The sequence below is a fragment of the Thermobia domestica genome, chromosome 13 (assembly GCF_964235325.1).
Source record: "Thermobia domestica chromosome 13, izTheDome1.hap1.1, whole genome shotgun sequence".
Classification (NCBI taxonomy): Eukaryota; Metazoa; Arthropoda; class Insecta; order Zygentoma; family Lepismatidae; genus Thermobia; species Thermobia domestica.
Window position 1 is genome coordinate 190,656,164 of NC_137466.1, and position 16,777 is coordinate 190,672,940.

At 37.0% G+C, this 16,777-nt stretch overlaps 1 protein-coding gene across 3 annotated transcripts in view; it reads right to left on the bottom strand.

Annotated features, from left to right (window-relative positions):
• The window catches only part of LOC145668879 (transmembrane protein 198), a 335,961-nt gene that overhangs the window by 111,797 nt on the left and 207,387 nt on the right, over positions 1 to 16,777 (bottom strand). For all 3 annotated transcript variants that reach the window (XR_014128114.1, XM_081737137.1, XM_081737138.1), the window contains exon 5: positions 4,250 to 4,334. The gene's annotated coding sequence lies outside the window, so the exon portion shown is untranslated. The remainder of the gene's footprint in view (positions 1 to 4,249; positions 4,335 to 16,777) is intronic.

The following is a 16,777-nucleotide window of genomic DNA, read 5'->3' on the forward strand; positions in this document are numbered from 1 at the left end:
TGAGCCATTGTGGTCTGAGTTAGAAAGGCGTGTTCAGTCTCATTACCCTCCATCAGCATTACTTAAGGAACTGGAGCATGTTTTGGAGGAACAATGGTACAAAATTCCACACACCACGATCCAGGAGCTGTATACGTCCATTCCACGTCGGATACAAGCTGTTTTGGACGCAAAAGGAGGCTCCATACCATACTAGGTATGATTTTCTAGGCAAACGTTTTAGATTTTTTTTGTCCAACCTCTGTGTATATATATTACCGTTTCTGTTGTATGATGATAAATGTTGAAACCATAAATGGTTACTTTAAACCACTTCCAGCTTGAATAGAGGGTTAAGAAAAGGAAATGGAATTTATACTTGGGACGCTGAATCGATTGTAAAAAAAATCGCACCTCGATATCTCTCACCGTTTTTGCTCTATGGAAATTAGTATTGAAACCGGAAGTAGTAATAAATTTTAAAAAATCGCTTGTCATTATTTATTACCATTTTAGTTGTATGGTGATATATTGAGACCGAAAATTGTTAACTTAAATTTGTAGAATAGAGGGTTAGCGGAGGAGATGAAACCTACTTTTGGGCGCTGAATTGACTGCAAATGCCCGCATCTCGATATACCTTATAATTTTTCCTCTGTGGAAATCAGTATCGAAACCAGAAGCACTAGTAAATTTGAATCACTTTCGCTTTAGATAAAGTGTTCCAGATAGTCATGGTATGTTCCTTATGTATAGTTTACTTTGGAAGTCTAAAAAAAGGTCCGCAACTTTGAAGTAATTGGGAACCAGTTTAAACCAATGTGTATTAGTATTTATTTATATCAAGTTACTTGACGTACACAGGTTAGCAGAGGCTCCTGAGCAAGTTAAGTGCCCATCGTGTCCATTCATTAAGACGGCCCTGAACATACATACAACATAAACATATGCATGAATATTAAAGCTTAAGCAGTTGTTTTTTGGCCCCAAAAAGGAAAATATTTTTCTAAAAGTGCGTCCGGACCATTTTAAGGCCAGAAAAATAGTACATCTTCGAGTAAAAGGAAATGTGTAGTAAACCCACCCCTGACTTGTTCTTCCCTTCATCTGGAAGTCTGCGTACACCCGTGTTTAACATTTATATTAGCTATCTCCTTTAGCTTACAGGACATAAACATTTAACGTTAAAATTAAGATTTCTCTTTAATAAACAAGTTCGTTCTCTGGGAAATCAGATCTGCTATTTTACATTTTGTCTCGCCACTTTTATAGTCGGTCTATACGCACCTGAACACAAAGATCCATGAATAATCAATACGAAAAACAAAGGAGGGAGGAGAAGTGGGGGGAAACAGCTAAGGAATACAAAACTTTGGTTTTCTCGTGTCGATTCGACCACTGAACAATAAATAAATTTGTGTTTCTATGCAGGTTCCTACTTTTTTTATTTTATTTTTATGCTTTCCCCATACATTGTACCCGATAAAAGAAATCTGCTTTTAAATTATATGGACGGGTTATATAAGGGTGCAGAAGGGAAGGAGGTTGCACTTCTATTATAGCCTCAAGCCCTGATAACAAAACGCTCTGAACGCTCATAAAATGTCGTACGTCCGCAGCAATGAAGTCTTGAATAGTATAGATGGGCAATATCTTGCGGTCCCAGACGCTTTGCCAGAATATAATAAAACATTGCTGTTCTATTAGTTGATCATTATGAGCCATTTTGTTTGTGGTCTTTTTTAATAATAACAATAATAATAAAACCAAACCATTTATTCAGGTTATCAAATGTGGATTACCTTATTTATTTCCTATGCATTCTACACCTTTAAATACTCTACAGTTGTTGCACGTACAACATGCAATTTTTAGTTTAGAAACAAAATTAGAGTATATAATAACATGCAATAACGTATATCTGATTATCATGAAGCATGGTTTTGTAAAACTTATTGGCATTTAATTATGCAAGCAATCTAGTCTAGGAGAAGATGGCGGAACAATATATTATAGTACAATATTTATTTATACGAGTGTTATTAGAGGGAGGAAACACGCGTAACATGTCCCACCCAGAGGCGTCATTTGGGGAGGGCAGAGGGGTAATTGCTCCCCGAGTTTGAGAAATACATGCGGTTAAATCTCTTTGCAGGGGGACACATTTCTTCTTTTTCCTTATACCTGTCACGCGAGTGTTTCTTCCAGTCATCTCCCACCCGTTTCTCCAGTCTGCATCCCAAATCTTATCTCTTCTTGATTCAGGCGATAAGACTATCACGTTCCCATTTCAGGGGGACACCATGTTGAACACATGATTTTCTGTAAGATCATAGTATGAAATTTTCTTTTACGCTTTTTTTTATTACTTTTCGCGGTTTCCCTTCAAACTTTATTCAGGCTTAGGACTTAAATATAGTAAGTATTTCTACATTGGCATGTTTAAAAGCTGTGGAGCACTTTTGAATCTCCTTTCAATACACGATTTTATATGTATAGTATAGACAAAAGCTGTGGAGCAGTTCAGTCTCCTTGTCAAATATTCATATAATAAATACTGATTAGTTGTATTGTTAGCTGGATAGTTTCCATAGTTATGAGTTATTGTGGGTAGAAATACTGAATAGCACGAATACAGTCTTCAAAAACTTCTTCGTTAGTACGATACCTTCTACGTGTAATAATGCTCTTTCTGCCAATTCACGCGAGCAAATTTAATATATTTCTAGTAACACTTAGCGCGTGAATTTTGTGTTACCCCACCTCTGTGATTACAAGCGAGACAAAACTCTGTGTAAAACTCTGGGTATATTTTCAGCACTACCCCACTATGATTTTCCCTTTCATTAGCGTTATCTCTTTGCCACATCTATTTAGAATTTATTTATTTATTTATTCAAATATCTAGGATCAATATTAACAGAGGAAAATCATATTCACGAAGAAATTAAATGCCGACTAAAAGCAGGGAATTCGTGTTACTATTCGGTTCAGAATCTCTTGTCGTCGCGAATTCTGTCGAGGAATTTGAAGCTTAAAATATACAAAACGATAATCATGCCTGTTGTTCTGTATGGCTGCGAAACATGGTCACTTACTCTCAGGGGAGAACATAGACTAAAAGTATTTGAGAACAAGATCCTGAGACGAATATTCGGACCCAAGAGGAACGGGAATGGGGAATGGCGGAAACTTCATAACGAGGAACTACATAATTTATATGGTTTACCCAACATCGTGAGGGTTGTCAAGTCTAGGAGGCTTAGGTGGGCGGGTCATGTAGCTAGAATGGAAGAAAGTAGAAACGCTTTCAAAGTCTTGACTGGAAGACCCATCGGAAAACGACCATTAGGAAGACCTAGGCGCAGATGGGACGACAATATTAAGATGGATCTTGCAGACATAGAAATACAAAGTAGAAACTGGATGCAGTTACCTAAGGATAGAAGTCAGTGGAGAGCTTTTGTGAACGCGGCATTGAACCTCCGGGTTCCATAGGCCATAGAGTTAGTTTAGTTATTTATTTATTTATTTGAGTTTTACGTCCCACGATTATGCCGGTTAGGCCAAAGGAGATGGTGATGATGAGAAATGAAAGAAACGGTGGAATGAAGAAAGTGGGAAGAAACGGGATAACCCCGAGGAAGCCCACGCACACGGTGTTTGTCCACCACAAAGCTCACTTGGCGGAAACAGGGTTTGAACCCGGGACTCCAAGCAGCAAAGGTGAACGCTCTGCCACTGAGTCACCGCGGCCCTCAATATTTAGAATTTAGAGAACCTGACGTTTATCGTTTTATCAAACGTTACTTAAATATATGCTTCTAACAATGATAACTAGCAATTTCAGAAAAAAATGAACGTTTTTAAACTGAGTAATCACACTGAATCAATAATAAGCATTGTTCAATAGACAATCAATTCTCTTAACAAGATGTTAAGTAGTATTTAAAAACATATTCATGTTAACAATGACTAGTAAATGACGGTTATTGTCAGATCCTTCGCTATTTCTAACGACTGTATTAAGAACAACCAACTTAAATAAGACATCAACACATGAAGAATTTATTACGTTGAAACGTTAAATCGTAAGTTATAATAACAATTATTATTATTAATTTCAGACAAGTACAACCATTTGTACTAATGACAAAACAACCATGGACTTTCTCTGATGCGTATTTTCAATAACATAACAAAAGAAAAGAAAAAAAATTAATGAAGTTGTTAATAACTGTTAAGAAAGAAGAAAAACACAATACTTTACCTATGTGCGTTCAACACGCTACAGCTGTCCCGTGAGATCGGGTCAGCATTTCAGTGGGGGAGGTTCTTGGTTTAAGTCATTGACCCTGAAAAAAAAAAAAAGAAACATATATTCGTGAAATTGTATTATACACACACTACACATATATTATCGTGTACTACAAATTGCATGCATGTTCCACACAAACTCCCTCTTCTTCCTTTTCTTTCAGTCAATCGCAATATCTTTTTTTTTTATTTTTACTTTACGTAAAAAAAAATCAAATTTCGCACTATCATCTACTCTCTTTACTATAAACACACACACACAAGATAATCAGATAACAAAAATTCCAATAAAGAAATATTAAATATCTTAATTAATTAAACAAGAATTTTAGGAATGTTCCAAAAATGCATCAAAAGATTACAATCTTGTCTAATAATTAGTTTTTGGATCAGGAGCCACAAAATTTTTGAACGGCCCCTATATCGAGTTTTCGTATTTTTTACGGAATAAGCACATCATACTAAGTTAAATGATAGTTTAGGTTTGGCTACATTATATATAGTTCTCCAGATATAAGGCTTACAAGAATTTTTTTGCCTGAAATATATTGGATCTTTTGATCCAAAAAAGGGGAACCATGTACACCGTGTGGGTGGGTTTTCTCGGGGTTATTCCCTTTCCTCCCACTTTCCACATTGCATTCATTCGTACTTGTCATCATTACATCTCACTTAGCATAAGAGCATAAACAATGAGCGTTAAACTATAATAATAATAACAATAATAATCAGGAAGCAAAGGGCAGAATATAGAAGACGAAATACAATGAGATTCTCCAAATTTTTGTCTCGTGTAGTAATACACTTTGACCAAAACATTTCCCGATAACAGCATGGATTCAAAAAAAATGTACTGTATACTATGTTCAAGTGCCGTGTGTACAGATATAATATTTTGTGTGTGTCTGTTTGTATATAGGGGCCGCGGTGGCTCAGTGGTAGAGCGTTCACCTCTGGTGCTTGGGGTGCCGGATTCGACCTCAGCCCCTGTCAAGTGAACTTTGTGGTGGACAAACACCGTGTGCGTTGGTTTTCTCGGGGTTCTCCCGTTTTCTCTCACTTTTTTCATTCCACCATTTCATTCATTTCTCATCTTCACCGTCTCCTTTAGCCTAACCGGCATACCCGTGGGACGTAAAACTCAAAGATTTCATTTCATTTCTGTTTGTATATATATTTTCAATGATCAGTTGTAAGCATTGCAAAAGTTGCTTTCCAAGTTAAATGGTACAATATTTGCGTTTATAAGAGCGTAATAATAATATTCAACAAATAATTTTTTTATTGTTCATTAGCATGTTCAACACGAGATCATGTATGCACGTTAGCAATCCACACACGTATATAGCTACAGGGTGCGGCACGTAAAACCGGCCCGTCGTAATATTCTGGTATATTGTGTTTTTGGCAACACTTAAATAATCTACCTTCCTACCAAGAGATGGCGTGTCGAGGTCGGGTCGACTTACGTGACCTGCAGCAGTCACTTGCAGCCGCAGCCAGTGAAACTTGTCGAAACCAGTTGAGAAAAAGGCCTCGTTGTGTTAAGCCGGGTGAGTGTCAGTGTGTGATAATGCCGTATTCGATACCCGAGCGTGTTGCCATTGTTGAAGGGTTCATTCTCACTGGATCTTTTGTGAAAACAAAGAATTTGTTTCGGGAGAAATTTCCAGGACGTTCTGTGCCAGCAAAAAGCACCATTCAGTAATTGATTGAAAAATGGCGGCGTACAGGATCGATTCAAAATGCTCCCAGGAACAGACGACCATTTGTCTGCACACCTGAATTAAAGATGCAGGTGGAGGAGATAATGACAAGAAGTCCTCGAAAGTCAACCAGGAGATTGAGTCAACAGGTTCATGCGAGTGAGAGAAGTTGCAGACGTGTTTTAAGGGGACTGAAGTTAAAACCGCACCGGATAAGTGTTGTGCAAGAACTGAAGGAGCCTGACCTGCAGAAGAGGGTGCATTTCTGTTCATGGCTGTTGAGCAATGTTTCCAGTGGTTTCTTGGATCCACTAATGCTCATCATGAGTGACGAGGCGTGGTATACGAAACAAATCCACACACAATTGAAGAACTCAAGACCAGGATCCAGGATGTCACCAATAGCATTACAACACAAGAACTGACAAGGGTATATATGAATCTCCTCAATCGTGCTCACATGTGTGTTGAAGTGGGCGGAGGACACTTTCAGCACCTGCTGTGAAGGCTGCTGTGAAGGTGAGTAGTCATATTCAATACATTACATTTCATTTATGTGTTGTAGTTAATCATATTCAATACATTACATTTCATTTTATGTGTTCACTTTACGGGCCGGTGTTACGTGCCGCACCCTGTCTTATCCATCTAGGGTAGAATGCAATCCATTGCACAAGTGTGTGGAAAATAATAATAATAATAATAATAATAATAATAATAATAATAATAATAATAATAATAATAATAATAATAATAATAATAATAATAAATGTTTCTTATATGTTCAATTTGTAATAATATATAGACAGTCTTTGCAATTTTGCTTTTGGAAATGCACATGTTCAGCCGGCACTGGTGGATCAAAATCGATGTTACCATAAAACTGATTTTATCCTCAATTCAATTTTGCCTATCAAATTTGATTATTTAGTAGTTTACAATTATAACAGTACATTAGAAACTTTTAAATGTAAATATTCAATCTTTTCAGTATGTTGGTGAGGATCAGACCTTATGTATATTGATGAAGATCGTACGCGGAAAACCATCCAATAAGCGTAGGCTAGTGGTTAGCGTTTTTGCTTTGTAATCATGTGCTCCTATGTTCGAACCTGGTGGCTATTTGTACGGATTAACTTTTTGGTTGGTTCGGAGTTTAACGTCCCTTTTTAATAGCACCAAGGTTACATGAGAAGTAGATCTACGCCTAAACGTGGAATATGAGCAACACGAGTTCCCACTAGGCCCGTATCTATGAGGGAGTAGGGGGCCGGGCTCCCCTAAATTTTTGGTGGCACCCATAAAGTTTTTACGGTAGACTTGCAAATGAACTATAATATGGTTGGATCTAACTTCCCCCTAACTTCCACCGCATCCCCCTACATTTTTAGGCTGGCTATGGGCCTGGTTCCCATCTGGAAGTGAACCTGAGTCTCCCACGTAAAATTGCACGTATGCTAATCATATAGTCATGAGGGAGCTATGGTATACGGACTAAGATATTTCCTCAGTTCTGGCAGCCAAGTGCTGGAATAGTATATTTAAGCAGACCTTGGCCGACTCCCTTGCTTCTTTTCCATTGTTAACGTTATTAATTGTTAATGAACTCGGTGTAATATAGGATCGCAGGTAACTGGAAGTCATTAAATATATAAAATAAAAATTAATAAATAAATTGGATCTAAGTTATGTAATTCTCGCTTTACTATATTAGTATATAAGTAGCGTCCTTAAGAAATTCTCCATTTATCTCTCTAAACTTCTCCATTTAACTTCTCTGCAATTTGGATGCGACTGTTCGTATAGGCAACCACGCAACACGTAAGTCTACTGTGTGGTTGCATAAGACTGTGGGGTAATAATAATAATAATAATAATAATAATAATAATAATAATAATAATAATAATAATAATAATAATAATAATAATAATAATAATAATAATAATAATAATAATGATGTTTGAGATTATATATAGACATTGTTTACAGACTACACTACTAAAAAGGCATGTACAAGCAGATAGTTTTCGCATTGAGTTGTTCATTATTAAAGAGTTGAGTTGAGTTGACTTTGAGTTTTACGTCCCGTTCAGCAGCGAGGCTATATGAGACGTGGACCTACTGATTAACGTGGAATCCGAACCACATGAGCTCCCGCCGGGAATCGAACCCGGGTCTCCCACGCCAAAGGCGCGTACGCTAACCGCTTAGCCACGAAGGAGCTCCTCATTATTAAAGAGTATAGAAACGAAATTGAATCTCTAAACAATTGCTCTCCTCTCTATTCAGTGAACATGCCAGCTTTAATTTTTTTGGGGGGGAACGGATTTTTTGGGGGGGCAGCTTTTTTTTTGTATTCCAAAAAGATTAGTTTTATATTACTTGACATACATTACAACATGTGGGGAGCAGTTGGGGGAAGGGACAGAAGGCGCCCGCCCCCTTATCCTCCTCTAGCGTCGTCACTGCCTCTCTTCTCCTGATCAATTCGTTTACCGGCTTTGATAATGATATACATCTTTCTGCAGTAAAACTAGATAAATCAACTAATCATCAAAAATCTATCAACAAAACAAAACGTGTGTTTTAATAACACTTTTGTTACGAAAGGCTTTTATTTTCTACAATTACAAATTTGAAAACTGAAGCCAATTAAAAAAAGTTCCCCTCGCTTCTACGAAACAATGTAACAAAGAAAAAGTAAATACTTGAAAAAAATGGAAATTTAAGAGAGGACAATATATCTTTTGTTTAAAGTTTAGAATGTTATTTAGTCTATCTAATGGATGTTTTACTAATAGAAAGCGAGGGAGATTCTCTCCGCCCTAAAGAACGTTAAAACATAACAAACATAGAATGGACAGATAGATCTCGTGGAAGATCCTGTTACCATGGCTACGGAGATGAGAGGAAACATGGCAGTACAGAAGAGGTGGAGACAAATGGTTGCTCTGAACACAGTTGCCAGAAATGTTGATATTTTAGATAATGCTCGCAACTTAACAAACGGGAACTTAATTCAATATTATGTACACAAAGAATGAGAAGATAGTGTGGGCGGAAAATTTTGGATAAGATTACTTTTATATTTAAGAAAAGAAAGATTAGGATCATTTCCGTTAGGATCATTTCCGTTATAGACAAACACGATGATATTTTTTTTTAAAAAAAAACAGGAAAACTAGATTAGTGGATTATATTAACGCTAAAATAACCCAAACCAACTAATTACAGCCTTCTGCACATCAACTTGGTTATATTTATTTGCAAATAACCAAAGCCAACTACGTAGTTATAAACTTCTACAGGCATATTTATCAACTTGGTTATTCTTAATTACGGCTGTTCGATATCCGGATTTGAATATCGAAAATCGATATCGATAAAATATCGAAATTTAGAAATATCGATCAGAGAAAATTTGATAACGATATTTGCAACTATCAGTCGATATATCGAAATATCGCACAGCCTGGTCAACTCGAAACACTTTACATACATGATCATAAGCAATTTGTTACCGAAGTGTCGTTCACTTTCATTTATCGTCCGTTTCCTTTAGTGTAAAGGCCATAACCATTGGAACTTAAATTACGGGTTTTACGTATTTTCATTTTACGCAAATTTGTAACGTAGATTGTTGCGCGGTATATCAGTTACACTCCATACGTAGATTGAATTTTCTAACGTTATATGTGTCTTTTGGTATCGAAATATCCAATCAATTGCAGAGGAAGATACATAAAATTGAATAACCTTAGTAGGGATTTATAGTTTATGCACACAGTTTACTGAAACATACAATAACATGAAGCTTTCGCATTTATAACGATCAGATGTTGAGAACACCCCACGCGTCCGTAGATAGAATAACCTCTACAGTAAGTTCTCGGTTATTCGGGGAATTGGGTGGCGCGGCAAGTGTGTATAAGCGAATTCCACGCAAAATGGCTCACAAAGAACACAGAGCACTACGAAAATACTTTTGAACAATTATTATTTACAGTAGCTCACTTCTATATATACACAAATATGACTTACTAAACAACAGTTTTGTGTACTTACAAGTTTGTTGGGTTTTGCCAGTGATCGCCAAACAGTCGATCGCGAACTACTAGTAGCTCGCGGGGGCATTTTCCATATATCGCGTTAACGCTCCGGTTGGCTAACCTTGATCAGTGTTGCTAATTTGGGGTAAAAGTCACTAAATCTAGGGGATTCGACTTCCAGAAAAAAAAAGCTTCGTAATGACAAAAAAAAAAGGGGTTCCATCCTTCTCATTAAAGTTAATAAGTTTGATAAAAAGAATCTGTTATTATATTTGTTATATTTATTACTAACTACACTTCAATTTGTTTTTTATGTACAATTTATTTATTTATTTATTTTTTTGTTATATACAGTTTAATTAAAATTGATTTCATATTTACTAGAAAGGTAAGTTTGTAGGCAATAAACAAATATAAGATTTAAAAGAAAGACAGTTCGTAGTTCTTTTGGTCGGTAGCTCACAGCAGGGGTGGATCCAGGGGGGCGATCGGGGCAATCGCCCCCCCCCAAGGAGAGGAAACTTTTTATTTTATATATAAATAAAACCCATCCACGAGTTTGACGCTCTTACAAGTAGCTCTAAGTACCAGTATTATAACCCAGTGCCCCCCCAGAAGTCCGTTCTGGATCCGCCCCTGGCTCACAGTAGGATTTAAAAACGGTACGGTAGCTCAGAAGCTTTATAAGTTTGGTGACCACTTATACTTACAAATATCGATAAATTACAGTGAAACCTCTCTAAAGCGGACAGCCGTGGGGAATCAAAAAGTGTCCGCTATAGAGAGGTGTCCGCCTTAGAGAGGTTTCAATATTTTCTTACGTAAAGTAATAAACAAGGTAATATGCAGTTAGAAAAACATATTTTTGCATGAATCACGTGTTTATGAATATTACCAAAATGTTACTGTATCTGCATTATCTTGCGCCATCCAATTCGAGGCACAACATGAGAATAAGATGTTATAGTTTTCTGCACTTTACACTTAGGCCTATCGCTACTTACTACGTTTTTGGTGTGTTGCTTTAATTTGTGAGTTAATTGCAGTCCAGTAATGACTTTTTTTAAAAGATAATATGCGTACCCGTGGACAAAAATACCAAACTTGTCTTCTGTTTGGTTACAGATTTCAACGGGACAATAGAATGATGTGTCATTCCAAACAGTGGGCAACTGTCGATCACTTTTGTTTCTGAAGCAGGTTGCGTGGGAATGGAATGCAAGCAAAGGATATAAGGATGTTCTGAAACAGAGACCCTTTCTCTGGGTTGCTGAACAGACAGTTGAGGAGACAAAATGTTGTCACACCCACATATTCTTCCTTTGTGACATACGTATGAATTACTAAAAGTGTATTTTTAGTGCATTTTCCAACTTGTTTCTAGAGAAAGTGTCCGTAATACGGAGGTAAATAATACCTATAAAATACAAGAAAGACTCTCCGTGTCCGTACTAGAGAGTGTCCGCTTTAGAGAGGTTTGCCAATATGTTTTTTCCTATTACAGTGTTTGGGGATTACAAAATATGTCCGTTATGGGAGGTGTCCGCTTTATAGAGGTGTCCGTTAGTAGAGGTTTCACTGTATTTCCGTTTTCCGAGTTAAAACACTTCTTCTTTACTTACCATTGAAGTTTTTTTAAAAAAAAAAACATTATAAAACAAGTTTTTTTTTGTTACGTGTTCTACTGTTGTAGCTTTTCTTTTTATTTAAAGTCGCAAAAACAAGAAGAAGAAAAAAAAGAAAGAAAGAACGGGGGTAGTCTGAAAAGTAGACAATCGAGAGTTTACTGTATATCCTATTTCTAAACAATCTGTTACAGACACATTTCAAAGAAACAAATCGTTTCCAGATTCTTTAATCTTAGTTTGTGCAATCATGTCTGATCTTATCTGTATTGATATTAAGCCTATATCATAACCTATTTCCCTTCATCAAGTTTATTCCCAGAAGTTCCTGTTCCTATTCTAACATCTGTTCCCCACATTGATTCTTCCCACCTGTCAAAGCTAAACAAACAAACTCGATAAAACTAATCATTTGTAACATTTGTTCTGCACCTTTTAAGTTGATGAGCAACTTTTCAAAGAAACAGTTGACAGCCTCATTTTTTTTCTTTCTTTTGCAAGGATTAATGTTGAGGTGTTCCATTATTGAATCATCCTGTTTATTCTCAAACTGCATTTACTGTTTATGGATTCAGGGTCGATTTCATAAAGCAAAGAGCACATCTATATTAAAATGTAGGACAGAATAAAATCACATGACGGAGAAAATGAACACAAAATACACGCATTTTCAAAATACACACACACACACACACACACACACACACACATATATATATATATATATATATATATATATATATATATATATATATATATATATATATATATATATATATATATATATATATATATATAGATAGATAGATAGATAGATAGATAGATAGATAGATAGATTTTAATCTTGTAAACTAAACTAAGTGTAAATGTCATTATACATCAAACCTTTGCAAGCATAGCGCCTTGTAAAGAGAGTGATGACCAGCTAAAGGTCCTAGCCTTCAAGCTATAGTGATCGCAATGAGTCGTGAAGTCTGATCTAGATTTACCAATTTTACCACCTAATAGAACACGAGGGTGTGTCCCGGTAGTCACCCCCACCCATGAAATTTCGTCACTGTCGTCCTTCACACCATTCGGAGAACATCTCCTGAGAGTACAGTGTTGTCAGATCGCCGCTAACTTTCGTTTTGTTGTTATTGTTGTTGTGGTTGTTAAATATTTTTGCTATTATTGTTACCGTTTAATACGAATAAATGTCTGTGTTCGTTTATAGTTCTTTAAGTATGATATTTTTCGCTCGTTTGTCATGTCCTCTAAGTTTGGCAACGTTGTTGGTGCACTTTTGCTGTTTCACGTTTCTCAAGTGTCCGTTTGAAAGGCAGCTCCGCGAATCGTTCCGAATTCTTCCGATGCATCACACGTGAGGAAAAGTAGTTCTATGATTCGTGTGGAGCCCAGGCTTCACGAATCGTTGCGGTCACTATAGCTTCAGAAAGAGGATTTCAAAAGTGAAAAAATAGTATATGTCAAACTATGTAAAAAAAAAAAAAAACTATGATCCCTTCAAGAAGTATTTCTATGTGTGCCACTGATAACATTTTCGCCTTTCAAGACGAGGTGACCTGATTCTGAGACCTAGTTGTTCCGATCCCACGTTAAGCTGTACGTGCACATCTGATGAAGCTTTTGTACTCTTCCTCTTGTTCTTCTTCTTCTTCTTCTTTGAATCTGCCTTTTCCCCATGTTTAAAGGGGTTAGCGTTCGCCATCTTTAATTCTTTTCCTCCTTTCTTTCTATCCTGGCATTCTCTCTTTCTTCCTCATTCTTTCTTCCTCAAATCATCTCGTATATTGTTCTTCCTCTCAGCGTAGGTCTTCTTCTCTTCCTTTTTCCTGTTACTTCCATCTTTCCAATTCTCTTTCCCACATAATCGTTGTTTTCTTCGTCCAACATGCCCCAGGCATCTCAGCCATCATTCTTGAAACGTTTTACTTGAGGGTCCCACTTTAACAGTCCCTCGTTGAATTAAAAACAATATATATTAAACAAATAATGCATACCTTCTCTTCATATCGTAATCAGAAATAACATTTAATGACTCACAAAATCTATATTGCAATCAACTCAAGAAATCAAATCGCTCCTCCTCAGAATACCAGAAGAGGCTAGAAAATTCTTATCCTTACAGAATTCTGCTAGTAATGTAGAAGTTTACACAATGATAGGTTCGCACCCATATTATTAATATGTGTGTTAATTTGTGTCTTTGCAGGTTCTGCTGAATTGATGTTACAGTCAGAAACCTACGCAGTGGCACCATGTTGGACAAAATCAAGTACCAAACTGTGACTTGGTTCCTCCATCTTCAAGGGAAGTGCGAACAAATAATCCAGAAGGAACTGTGTATGGTGAGGACCGTCCATCTTATGACACAATGAAATGCTGGAAGAGAGAATTCAAATGTGATTGCACAAGTCTACAGGACGATCCAAGAGAAAGTCGTCCCTCAACATCTGCAGACTCAAATGTTGTGGGCATGGCAAGAGTTGAGCAGCTAGCGCTTGAAGATAGACGTGTGATCATCAGTTGTTTAGCTATGGAGGTGGACACTTGTTGAAACTACATTACATAACATTCTGTTTAAAATACATGTGGCAGCAAGGCAGGTTCTCCGATTCTTTGATAACTTTCGGAAACAGTAACGTATGTAATGTGCACAAACATATTGGGCATATATCACAAGGACAAAGATCATTTTATAAACAAATTATTGACTATAGATGAATGTTGATGCATTTATTTGACTCCGCAACCAAACAATGTGTTAAACATGAAAACATTCTTTGTTCCTCATTTCCTGAAAAAGGCTAAAATGTAGCATTTATCGAGCAAGGTCATGTTGTGCGTGTTTTGAGACCAGAAAAGTGTGAGGGGCTACAATCGCAGGAACCTGCTGCAAAAGTTACGGGATGCTATCAAAGCAAAGAGAGGGGGTTAGCTCTCGAAAGGTGTGTTGTTGCTAGCAGACAAGGCACAGCAAATAACAGAAACATTCATTTTTATACGCCAATGTAGCTACGAACCTTTGTTCCACCCACAATATTCATTCGATCTGGCTCCGTTCAATTACTTCTTCCCAAATATAAGGAAATATCTGCGTGGGCATTAATGCAGTGGATACAAGTTTTGCTCTGTCTAACTTCGCAGACTTTTAATGCATATGGTATTAACGGACTGGTCCATAGAAATGTGAGGTAATACAAGGTGAATATTTGATTTTGAGTTTAGCGTCCTTTTCAGCAGTGAGGCTGTATGAAACGTGGACCTACAGCTTAACGGGAATCGAACCGAAGTGTCACTAGCCAAAAGGCGTGTGCGCTAACCGCTTAGCCACAAGGGAGCTCACTCGAGGTGAATATGTAGGGAAGAGTACATATGTCTGTAGACCACGCTGTAGATCCCTAGCTAATCTCTATCATGGTGAGGGTCACTAGTTTCTGGCCTTACCTCGTACAATCGCTCACTAATCGAATGGTTAGCAATATGTACATTCCAAGTCCGTAGCTAGGAGATGCCCCCCCCCCCCATGAAAATTTCTGTTGTTAATTGGTAGATAAGTATGAATGTCAACTGAACTAAAGTAAGCTCTTCCCCCCAAAAAATATCATCCCCTTGTTTCATTATTCTGGCTACGGCCTGACACATTCTACGTTGATCCTCATTTCAACTACCGCACCAATCAATGAATCATCGCGTTAAAACATTACAACTTGAATATTTTAACGTTATGAAATTCTGGCAGTTTCTTCTGTATCATCTTACACAATAGGAACAAAGGAACTTACAAGCAAAACAGATAGAGTTGAAAAAAGAAATTACATATGACGAATACATGTTCTCTTTATAATATTTCTGCCCCACTAACTGATCTCATGTCATTACAAATTGCAGCAGCAGTAGCAATTGATGTGTTGGATGAAAAAAAAAAAAAAAAAAAGTCCAATCAACAAAGGCTGAAGTCCATAACAACCACCACCATCAACAGCCAATCGGATAACCAGTTGACAAAAGAGGATCGACTTTTTTTTTATCTGTCTTCCTTTTTTAACTGACGATACAAACATGGTTAATATACGAAGTTATAGATACAAAGATAGATGTTACTGATATTATAGGAAAGGTGATACACTACACACAGAGCACATTAACTAACTAACAGTGCATAAAGTGTACGGCAACAGAAGCATATTAGTACTGAAAACCACAGGACAAAGTGCTCTGTAACACCACATATACAGAGTAGCTTTACATATAAGCTGTACGTTACGTGACGCTGGATATTATGAAAGAGATAGGAAAAGCATGGACGATTGTATTATGGGATGAGTAGAGACCGTTGGATGTGTATATCAACGCATTGCACATCATGCCAATATTGGCTTCGTTAGGGGAGACAGTGACAGTATGAAGTTACAGATGCCCCGCCCTTGATTATTGCTGTCACAGTCAATTAAATCGAGTGTAAAGCTTTTTTTTTTTCTATCTCATACTTCACACACGACAACTCAACACATTACCACTCACTATATATATATATATATATATATATATATATATATATATATATATATATATATATATATATAGAGAGAGAGAGAGAGAGGGAGAGAGAGAGACCTTCAACGATATTGTTGGCGTTGAGGCTGCTCTTCAAAGTGCTTTTAGCACCACTCTATCAAAGGTTTAGAGACCGCTGTCCCACCACAAACTCTCTCCTCCCTCTCCCCACTTCTCCGTCCATTGATGTTGTTTGTTTCGTAAGCAAATATTAAGATGACAAAAGTCATCCACCAACTACCACCATATCGCTATATATATATATATACATGCTACGCTGTGCAAATAAATTTACCAAGCTGAGTCCAAAAAGACCTATCACACCCACGGTTGATTAAGTTTCTAGCCTCATAGAGCTTGTGTATGTATAGAAGCACAGAACACGTATACTGGTAATTACATAATCATGTGTGTGAGAGGCTGCGGTCTCGATGTAAACTGAAGTAAATAGGAACTTTAATGTTTTGTGTTAGTTATACCAGAGACAGGGCCGTATTGCAACTCAGGGGCCCACCGAGAAACTACTTTCTAGGGGGCAGG